At 49.5% G+C, this 11,578-nt stretch overlaps 1 protein-coding gene across 1 annotated transcript in view; it reads right to left on the reverse strand.

Annotated features, from left to right (window-relative positions):
• Positions 1–4,999, reverse strand: part of PPARD (peroxisome proliferator activated receptor delta) — a 77,148-nt gene extending 72,149 nt beyond the window's left edge. Inside the window, exons 1-2 of the mRNA XM_060021955.1 lie at positions 4,859–4,999; positions 1,157–1,241 (exon numbers count right to left, since the gene is read on the reverse strand). The gene's annotated coding sequence lies outside the window, so the exon portion shown is untranslated. The remainder of the gene's footprint in view (positions 1–1,156; positions 1,242–4,858) is intronic.
• Between the last annotated feature and the right edge of the window lie 6,579 nt (positions 5,000–11,578).

Raw genomic sequence — 11,578 nt, forward strand, 5'->3', positions numbered from 1 at the left:
GATCCACAAACAACCCAACCCCTGCAGACTGACAGACACATGGGCTCAGCACCCTGTTTGGCAACAGGAAAACTCACGGGGTGTTAAAGGCAGAGAAAGGGAAGTGAAGCCCATAAACAGCTAGTAGAACCACTGAGCTTCAGAGACTAAAACAAATCAGAGAGGAGCCCCACGTTTCCCCTGGCCCCCAGCAGGGACCCCACCATGGCCTGGCTTCCCAGATAGTTGGGACAACGAACATCAAATTCCCTGGAGCTCCCCTTCCGAGAGTTTACAAAACCTGCCAGGCATCCTGAGAGCAAACAGGGAAACAGCAATGCAAAGCACAAAGCATTGTTCTGACTCTCGTGAGGACCCGATATCCCAGCAGAGATGGAAGAAACAATTCCGTGTATCATGCCCAGCACTCTCTCATACATGCCACCAAACTACAGACCCATGAGACAGGGACAGAATCTGGTTTTTCACTGTCATCATTTTCCAAGTGCCTAGTAATGTACCTGGCACATAGCAGGCACCCCAAAACATTTGTTATTTAAATGAAAGAAAAAGATGGACACTATCTTTGTGGCCTGGCACCCAAATAATATGGGCAGAGAAGAAAGTCTGTACATTTCTTTCTTTATTTTTTATTTTTTTTTATTTTGCGGTACACGGGCCTCTCACTGCTGTGGCCTCTCCTGCTGCGGAGCACAGGCTCCGGACGCGCAGGCTCAGCGGCCATGGCTCACAGGCCCAGCCACTCCGCGGCATGTGGGATCTTCCCGGACCGGGGCACGAACCTGTGTCCCCTGCATCGGCAGGCGGACTCTCAACCACTGCGCCACCAGGGAAGCCCCTGTACATTTATTCATTCAACAAATACTTAGCATCTCCTCTGTGCCAGACACTGTCCTAGACACAACAGGACACAAAATAAGTCCCCGCCCTTGTGGAGTCTATGTTTCAGTGGGTGTAAAGGTGAAAATCTTAATGCTCCTCAAAAAAAACCACATAAGCCATAGAATCAATAATTATTTAATAAGTTCCCACTATGTGCAAGTACCAGATGCAGTGACAGGCTCCTGGGATCTGGGACTCAGCGCTAGTGAAACCATTTCATCTGAGATGTGTCCGTCAGTTGTCAGAGGCCCCTGGGTAAGGAAAATGGGATTACCTCTTTGGTGCATCTGTCCTCATCTGTCGGTGAACAGAAGCCACTGCGTGAGTACCACGTGCATACCCCAAAACACCATGCAACGCTGCGGGATAGAAAGAAAGCCAACATCTTTAGCTGAGAGGCACCAGGGGTCAGAAAAGCAGCTCTGATACATTATAATTAAACATCAGGGCTCAGAGAGTGCTCCTAAGGCAAGCTGGCTCCTCCTCTGTCCCTCACCCCCGCTCCCCCCACCGCCCCAGATGTTGTGATTCTGAGCCTGAGTCAGCAAATATTTCCCAACCCTGGAAGTAGTCTGCTTACTTCCAAGTAAGCAGACACCGGCTTTGCTGATTCTATCAGCATGGGGCAGGAAGAGCTGGCAAGGTGAAGAAGAAGCCGGAGCCCAACACCCCCCCACAGGTGGCAGCTCCTAAATGCAGACGCCCTGAGTCATGCTTGATTCTTTGACCAAAGCCCAGTAGAGACGGCACTGGAGTCACACCCTAATCACCAGCCTCTGAGCTGTGAAGGCCAAGAACCATATGCCAAGGAAGAAGACCCACATATCTGAAACCTGATACAAGGGGCCATTTCCTCCCTGCCAGGCTCAAGCAAGTGCCTAGCTCTCCTGACACCACAGAACTCAGCTGCAAGTGGCTCCTCGCTCTGGATCCAAAGGCACAGAGGAGGGCCTGTAGTTTAGCTTCCCAGTCCGCAGGTAACACCCTAAGAGGTGGGCCTCTGTATTTGGTGACAGACTACAGCTGAAGCCTTTAGAAGCGACAGGGCCAGCCCCTCCGGAGAGAAGCTGCGCCATCCCAGGACATGCCAGGAGCCATGGGCCCTGAGGACAGCTTGCACAACAGCCAGGACATCTGCATTCTAACCAAGGAAGAGGCCTACCAGCTTCCCAGGCCAGTGCCCGACAATGGCTGTCCTCTCACCAGGCCCTGGGGGATGGGGTCTGAGGGACCACAGGTGAGGCTGGAAGGCTGAGTGAGGGCAATTCTTCCTGAGTGGGTGGAGGCACACACCAAAGGAGGAGGAAAGCAAGGAGAAAGGCAGCCAAACAAACGAGCGGTTCGTTAAACTAAGGACTTAATGGGCTATACCATCTGTAGGATAATGTCAGGGGCCTGTCTGCCCACCCCTTTGAAAAAGAGAGGCAGGCTGACCCAAGCTCTGCCAGCATCACCGAATGGGCACTTGGTAATTGATGATCATGACTACCCACATGGAAGATGACGCGGTGGACAAACTGCAAGAAGCTATCTGGCCAGAGCTTCTGGTGAACAAGCTGCTCTCCAAGGCCTGGGCCTGACATCCTCTCAAGCCCTTCTCACCTGCTGCCTCAGTAGAGAGCGCTATCAATGGGTAAGCAGACAGAGGAGTAGCAAACGGCTCCAAAGAGTCAGGTAAAGTCCTGGGGAGCCACAGGCTGGACTAAATCACCACCAAATACACAACCCCAACTTCATCAGAATGACCCATTAAAGCCCCAAAGGGATGTTTTCCATTGGAACAAGGAACCCCTTTTGGTCCAGTCTGCCCTATTCCCCCCACCGCCCAAGTGCTGCTTGGGAGAGGACTCAAAGGGTTAGTGGAGAGGGCACTGGCTCAGCCATCCACGACCCTACTCCTTTCACAGAAAAGGGTCTGTGCACAAGAGGGTTCCAAAACTGTAAAGTCTGGTCTGGTTGTTTCAGTTGGCTCTCCACCACAGTTCCTGAAGGCTGCCAATTCTGTCCAATTCTGGCTCAAAGACAGAGAGCACGATCCTCAAAAGAGGAGACCTAGAAACCTGGAGCCCGGTGAAACAACAGGCCTTCATTTCTGAACTGAGAGTGGGTCACGCTTTCAGAATCCTCCAAAATCAGATTGGGCAGAAATATAGGATATGTTATTTCCTGAAGGTCTCTCTAGGGGACCAACGCCAAATAAAGGAGCTCAAATTGAACGCATCTGTAAAGAACTTTCAGTCTGGCAAGAAGGTTAAAGATCCAGAAGCACCGTGAAGGTGGTGGGTTCTCTAGCCACAAAGAGGATGATCTCTGTGACTGGAAGCAACTCAAGTTCCTGACACCATCTTCCTAATGCAGCCCCACAACCTGTCCAGGCAGATACTGACTGGCTACGCCTGGGCAAAGGGAACAGGACTTCAGTGTCAGCCTCTCTCTCTTAGAGCCACAGGAAATGAAGCTCCCAAGGAAAACAGAGGGAGAAGAACCTTCAAGAGAACCTGCTCAGTTATCGACATCAGAAGCCCCAGACACATTCAGAGATGCGTGAGGGAAAAATCAGCAGGTGGTTCGAGTCACCAATAACTAAAAGGGACAGCTACCTGCCAGCCCCAGGGCTATCAGGCTGGCAATCTATTTAAAAACTCAAACAGGAAAAAAAATGTTCTGGAGCCAGTACAGAGGAAAAGGTTGAGGACCACAGGCATTCTCTGGGGCATAGATTCTGGAGACTTCTCTTAGCTCTCTGAGATAGGGCATAGGGTAGAGGGTGGGAATCAGGGCAGAGATAGGCTGAGGTATCATGGTTTAAAGGTGTACAGTATATCCAGAGTGTAAAGCCACAAAGCCCTGTTTCCTGGAAGGGGAAAAGAGTTGGATGAGGCCTCCAGCTATCCCTGGCATACACCCAATTCAGCGGCTGATCTCTCCTCAAAGGTTCCTGGAAGTCAACAGACCCATAAAGGGGAAGTACGAAAGCTGAGATTGGAAGAATGGTCTACAAATTGGACATTATCCCTGATGCAACACCCCAGTAAATTCTCCCACACAAACATTACCTGCTATTTACCTCAGACATTCAGCGCCTTACTTCAATCAGGGGCTGAACACCCACACGCCCACTCCACAGGTATCTCAACTGCGGGTCATGGGAAAGCAAAGTAGTGTCTGCAGCTAATGCTTCTCCCAGAAGCAGAGGCAAGGAACTGGGAAGGAAGGGGAGGTGGATGACAGGAATGCAGAGGGCATGGCTGATTGGAAAGAAATCAGAGAGTGGGGCAAAAACAGGGCTTCTGGGGGGAACCTGGGTAGGAGGGGCTTAGGTAGACAGGGATTGCAGGCACGGGCTGAAAAAGTCCGGTAACACCGCGAGGAAGATGGTGGGGGGGCGTGATACTGAGAGGGGCCAGGCAACGCGGGAAGGAGAGAACAGGGATGGGAAAAGAGAGAGAAGACACAGGTCAAGGTTGGGAGGACGAAGACAGGAGACAAGGATAACGAGGGGGACAGAGAAGATCTCCAAGGAGACCCTGGGTAGAGAGGGCAATGAATTTGAGGACACCAGAGAAGATATGAAAGAAGAGATCAGAGACAAGGGTGGGTAGTGGGAGAGGACCTAGAGCCTGGGATGGGGCTCTCAGAACACAGAAGTGGGAGGAGACGGAGACACGAGGCCCAAAAGGGGGCACAGAGTCTGGGGGTTGGGGGGAGGCCTGTGGTTCGGGCTCAAATATTGATAGGCGTCCAAAGGCTGGGGGAGCAGGAGAAGCGGGGCGGGGTGTCAGGAGAGCAACGGACGACCGCGACCCGCCCGGGCCAGAGCGACAGGAAGCGGCAGCCGCTCCGTCAGCCGACCCCTGCGACTCTCCCCACTCCACTCCCCGCCGGGCCTTCCGCCCCAGCCGCGTTGCCCGCCTCAGCCCGGGCCCGCTGCTTCCCTCCGCTGCTTGCCTACCCGCTTCCCCGGACCCGGACTGACCTGTTCTGGCTGCCCTCCGCGCCACCGCCGCCGTCCCGCAGGCTCCGTAGGATCCTTCGGCTCCTGCCAAAACTTTTCCCATTAATCCCCAGATCCGCGGCGGCCGCGGCGGCCGCGGCGTCACACGCTGCGCCGCCTGGCCCCGCCCCACAAGAGTGACGTCACCGCGCAGCTCCTCCCCTCCCCTCTCCACGCCCCCTTCCGCCCCGGTCGCGGCCAATCACCGCGCCTCCTAGAGTCGCCCCTGATTCTGCCACTCCGCCCACCAGCACGCTGACCCGGGCCCGCCTGCAGCGTCCTCTGGTGCGGGACGAGGGCGCAGCAGCTCAAGGAGGAGCTGGGGAGGAAGCTCCAGGGCCAGTAAAGCAAGTCTGGCAAGTATCACAAAAGAGAATTTAAAGCTGGAAGGGAACTTAGAGATCATCTCGTACAGTCTCCTCAAACTTCCAGTGAAGACACTGTCCCAGAAAAGGTGCGTGACTTGCAGTGAGAAGCAATGCTGAGGTTAGAACCTGGATATCCAAATTCCACTGGAAAAGACTGTGCTCCCTGTAATTTTCACAAAAGGGCCTTGCTGCCTCAAGAGGCTTCTGCAACTAGAAATTTATGGTTCTGGATTTCTTACCTATCTTCCTATTTATCTAATACACTTGCCCACCTAAATGGGGAGCACCCTCCTTACTGTTGTAGAAAATTCTGTTCTCGCTTCTTAACCCAGGTCTTTAGGACCTGGAGGAGACGTGTTATTCCAACCTTCAGATATACCATAAAAAGGTACCCAGCAGCTGGAGGGCAGTATGGGAGAAGAAGATGGGTTTGCCATCTGGCAATGAACAAAACTTGATCAATGGGTATTGGTGTATGATCAATGGGTAACTTCCTCCTTTCCATCATCTTTAAAATAAAGATTACCTCTCCCCCTCTCCTACACTCCTAGATATCTGGATAGTAGAACTACGAGTGCTTTTTTTTTTCTTTCTGCTTCTTTTTTTTCTACTTTTTGAAATGAATGTGCAGTACTTTTTTTTTTTTTGCTGCAGCATGTGGGGATCTTAATTCCCCTACCAGGGACCATAACCCCTGCAGTGGCAGAGTCCTAACCACTGGACCGACAGGGAATTCCCGGCGCAGTACTTTTGTAATTCAGATGTCAACCTCCTTGCCTTTGAGATGGAAGAAAAAATGGGTTGTGGAAGCCAAAGCCATCCCTAAGATTTCTGCAAATTTCTCAGGGATTTATATTCTCCTAAATCTCTCTGCCTCCAGGCTCCAGCTTCTGCCAGGCTGTCGCAGTCACACAGTTCAGAAATGTAGAGATGAAACTCAGCCCTTCCTGAGGACTGCCCACACTTCTTCCCACACAAAACATTCATGGGTATAGATGTTATGATGCTCTGGGCCCTGGGGAAGGGTCACGTGATGCATTGCAAACAGTTTAAACTCACACAGCTGACATTTTTTTAAAGTCCTTTCTGCACTGGCGGCGTTGAGGTTTTCTGACTGGCTGTTCACTCCTTAGAGCCTGGTCTTTTCCCAAATTACTACCTCTCCTCCCTGCCCCACCATTCTCTCCTCTATCCCATTCTCTCCAGAGAGAAAACAAATCCTTCCCACTTTCCAGGCACATCTCTTCATTGCTAGAGTTCCTGCCAACACTCATGCCCTAGAGATTTCACTTTCTCCTCCCTAAAAGTCTCATTTCCCCTAATAAAGACAGCTCCTTCCCTAAAAGAAATTCTGGGAGCACTGTTAAAATACTACATTTTTCAGCTCATTTCATTTTCATATTAAACGGATATATAAAAATATGTACATATATTTTATTTTATTTTTATTTTTGCGGTACGCGGGCCTCTCACTTCTGTGGCCTCTCCCATTGCGGAGCACAGGCTCTGGACGCGCAGGCTCAGCGGCCATGGCTCACGGGCCTAGCCGCTCCGCGGCATGTGGGATCTTCCCGGGCCGGGCACGAACCCGTGTCCCCTGCATCGGCAGCCGGACTCCCAACCACTGCGCCACCAGGGAAGCCCTATACATATATTTTAAACTTAAATCAGTTAGTTTCTATTACTTGAATCTAAAACAGACTAACACAGCTTCCCCAAATCTTCATTTTGACTAGATTTGCCCACAGGCACAGCTCACAGTGGGAAAAGTTGGTCCCTGCCAAGCCTCTGCAACCCTTTTCAGACCAGCCAGAGAGCTCAGCTACCAAAACCTGCTCGGATGCCCAATTACAGTGTAACTGAACAATAACTTACGGTGTAGAATAAGGCTAGACCAGCTTTGAATTAGATCCGGTCTCCTCCACAGCCATTTCAAGCTCCAGCCAGCAGGTGGAGGCCTCCTTAGCCTCCTGAGAACGGCCTCCTCAGCGTTCCTCTTCCTCACCCTCTCACCTACAGCAGGGGCCAGAGAGGCAACTTTCAGCTGGCACCTCTTTGGCCTGGATAGACACTGGTCTTGAGGAAGAGGCGCCTTGCATATCCTGGCAACAGTTTGCAACAAACCACTTGCATTCCAGCCAGTTGCCCAACCTCCCCAACCCTCACGGGTGACCTGGGGCCACAGTGGCTGTATTTTCCACATGGCCCCCAGAGCTTATAGGGATCTATGAAGGTATCAGAGACTGGATACACTCTCCTTTGTCCAGGATGTTTGTAAGGACAAAGGAGTTCTTTTATAACCCTGGAATTAAAAGACTGCAGGGCTTCCCTGGTGGTGTAGTGGTTGAGAGTCCACCTGCCGATGCAGGGGACGCGGGTTTGTGTCCCGATCCGGGAAGATCCCACATGCCGTGGAGCGGCTGGGCCCATGAGCCATGGCCACTGAGCCTGCGCGTCCGGAGCCTGTGCTCCGCAACAGGAGAGGCCACAGCAGTGACAGGCCCGCGTACCGCAAAAAAAAAAAAAAAAAAAGATGGCAAAATATCTTCTTCTGCACCCGATAATGTCCCACCAGACCGACAGCTTCTCATGCCAGTCCTGATGTGGATTCAGGGTGAGCTTCCTTTCACTGTCACACTGCAACCAGCAATACCTCCTGTGTCCCATCATAGAATGTTAAAAAGCCTGGAATGGACCCCATTTACAGATGAGGAAACCAAGACTTAGGAATTGGCTTGCCACCTCAAGTTTAAACACTACCTGGCTTCCAAGAATGTCTCTAATCAGGCCTCATTCTACCTCATAGTTAGTAGTCCTCAAAATTTTTGCCCCGCTACCCCTAAAAGAATATATAAGAACTAATGCAGCTCCTTGTACATTTTTAAGGTGACATCTAATATACTTCATATTAGTTTAAAACTTAGTAGTTGCAGAGTATGGATGTAATTTCTACTATTTTATAAACATTAATATTTTAATATAAAACTACTATATTACCCTTTTAAATGTATTGACTAAGACTCAGAACCCATAGAGATTTGATGTTCACCATCATCCATCTTAAAAATACATGAACAGGGCTTCCCTGGTGGCGCAGTGGTTAAGAATCCACCTGCCAATGCAGGGGACATGGGTGTGAGCCCTGGTCCGGGAAGATCCCACGTGCCGCGGAGCAGCTAAGCCCGAGCACCACAACTACTGAGCCTGCGTGCTGCAACTACTGAAGCCCACATGCCTAGAGCCTGTGCTCCGCAACAAGAGAAGACACCGCAATGAGAAGCCCACGCACCGCAACAAACACTAGCCCCTGCTCGCCGCAGCTAGAGAAACCCCACGGACAGCAACGAAGACCCAGTGCAGCCAAAGATAAATAAATAAAAATAAATAAATAAATGTATTTAAAAAATACATGAACAAATAGATAAACCTACTGTATAGCACAGGGAACTATATTCAATATCTTGTAATAACCTATAATGGAAAATAATCTGAAAAAGAATATATATAACTGAATCACTTTGCTGTACACCTGAAAGTAATACAACATTGTAAATTAATTATACTTCATTTTTTAAAAAATTTTTATTTATTTTTGGCTGCGTTGGGTCTTCGTTGCTGCGCGCGGACTTTCTCTAGTTGCGGTGAGCGGGGGCTACTCTTCCTTGCGGTGTGTGGGCTTCTCATTGCGGTGCCTTCTGTTGTCACGGAGCATGGGCTCTAGGCACGTGGGCGCTCACGGGCTCTAGAGCACAGGCTGAGTAGTTGTGGTGCACGGGCTTAGTTGCTCCGCGGCATGTGGGATCTTCCCGGACCAGGGCTCGCACCTGTGACCCTGCATTGGCAGACAGATTCTTAACCACTGAGCCATCAGCGAAGCCCCTCCTTCCAAGTTTTGAAAGCAAAGATTTGGAAACCTGCTGACTTGAAAACGAAAGGAATTTTTTGTCTGACTTTTGAGCCATTCACTTTCTCAGCACCCACAGTCCTACACTAGCATTTCGAATCGTTGCTATGTTTAGTGTTTCAGGAATTTGACCCCTCTGGATTGTCCACTCCTAAAAGATACTGGATGGGTGAGTGGTGAACCTTGCTTGCCACTGCAAGTAGAGGAAGTGGAACTGTGAAGGAAGAAAGCAGCTTTGGTAAAGAGAACACTTGGAAGTTGAGGATCTGTGAATTGATTTTCTTAAAACTCCTCATACCTTAGAGATACCCCACTCCAATTAGAGAACCCTTGATCTTCCCATTCAATATCCAGAATCCAGACTTCTTGTGCCCATAAACGTGCTATGCTTCTTTCTATCAACACTTGCATTGTTCCCATGTTCTCTACTCTCCTTCCTTTTTAATAAGGGAATTCCCTGTCGGTCCAGTGGTTTGGACTCAGTGCTATCCCTGCCAGGGCCCCGAGTTCAATCCCTGGTTGGGGAACTAGGATCCTGCAAGCCGTATGGCCAAAAAAAAAAAAGTCTTTAAGGGCCTATCAAATCCCACCTCACACCTAACACTTGGTTTTTTCTGAATTCCTGCCACACTTAGAATTTGAACCTTACTTTCCATCCCTGAAATATGCATCATGTTATCCTGGCAGCTTCAAGACACTTTAAATAGACTGTAGTGAAGTTCATTGCTATAGAGTTTGGTGTACTTGCAAAAGACATGAATTTTGATACCAGATAACATATAAGCTTCAGGAGGGCAGGGATTCTGTTCATTTTGTTCTGTGCCATATAGCCAGCACCTAGCCCCATACCTGGCTTATAATAAAAGCTTAATAAATAATTTGTTAAATAGGACTTCCCTGGTGGTCCAGTTGTTAAGACTCCCTGCTTCCACTTTGGGCACGGGTTTAATCTCTGGTCAGGGAAATAGGATCCACATACTGTGCAGCCAAAAAAAAAAAAAAAAAAAATTTGTTGAATAAAGGAATGGTATTGAGTGGGAATCCCAACTGCTTCATCACTTTTAAGCTGAGTGACACCCAGTCATTCATATTAGAATTTATTCATTCATGAATTCATTCAACAAACATTTGCTGCATGCCTACTAAGAGCAGAGCATTGTTCTAGGCACCGGGGACATAAGTTGAAGAAAATATGTCCCTGCCCTCAAGGATCTCAAGCATCTAGTTATGGAGGCTGTTACATGAAGTAAGATGGAAAGAACAGCCAGTGTGCAGGCTCAGAAGAAGAAAAAGGAGGGAGCTGCTAGTAGATCTATAAAGCAGAGGCATAGGAGGCTCTCCTGGGCTGATCGTCAAGGGCCTTGTATGCCCCATATGGGAATGTGAACTTGACTATCCAGGGTACCACTGAGAGACTGGAAAGTGGAAAGAGTCAAGGATAGATATGCATTTTAGAAAGCCTATCCAGGGACTCTCCTGGTGGTCCAGTGGTTAAGACTCTGCTCTCTCAATGCAGGAGGGCCCGGGTTTGATCCTTCATGCCAAACTAAAAGATCCTGCATGCTGCAACTGAAGATCTCTCATGGCCCAGCGAAGATCCTGAGTGCCACAACTAAGACCCAGAGCCAAATAAATAAATATTAAAAAAAAAAAAAAAGCCTATCTAGGGCTTCCCTGGTGGCGCAGTGGTTGAGAGTCCACCTGCCGATGCAGGGGACGTGGGTTCGTGTCCCGGTCCGGGAAGATCCCACATGCTGCGGAGCAGCTGGGGCCGTGAGCCATGGCCGCTGAGCCTGCGCGTCTGGAGCTTGTACTCTGCAACGGGAGAGGCCACAATAGTGAGAGGCCCACATACCGCAAAAAAAAAAAAAAAAAAAAAAAAAAAAAAGCCTATCCAGGCAGCTGTGGGGAGAAGGGTTAGCAAGGAGACTTGGTTACTGCTCTAGTCCAATTGGGAGGTGACAAGGGCCAGAGTAAGGCAGTAGCCATGAGACATGGCCCCAAGGGGGTGGATTTGAGAGTGACCAAGAAAATCCAATCCGTTGGAGTTGGAGACTGATTAGATATGGGGCAAGATGGAGAAGGAGTCAAAGGTGAGCATGCAGGTGGAGGATAAAATTTTGCCAGGAGCCATGGGGATAGAGATTGAGCAGTAGATATGAGAGCATGAAGGAGAGAGAATCTACTGGATTTAATGATGGGTTTTTCATGAGGGGGATGGCAGGGAGGGAGCAAGTCATCCTAGATTCCCAGATCTCTGTCTTAGGTAACAAGGTAGGTAAGTCAGACAATATGGGAAGAGAAGCAAGTTTGAAATGATTTGGGCAAGTTACCTGACTTCTCTGAGCCTCAATTTCCACACATGTAAAATGAGAATAATAATATCCACCTCTCAGCATTGCCATGAGAATTAAATAAACTGGGAAATTG

This window comes from Delphinus delphis, chromosome 10, assembly GCF_949987515.2.
Source record: "Delphinus delphis chromosome 10, mDelDel1.2, whole genome shotgun sequence".
Classification (NCBI taxonomy): Eukaryota; Metazoa; Chordata; class Mammalia; order Artiodactyla; family Delphinidae; genus Delphinus; species Delphinus delphis.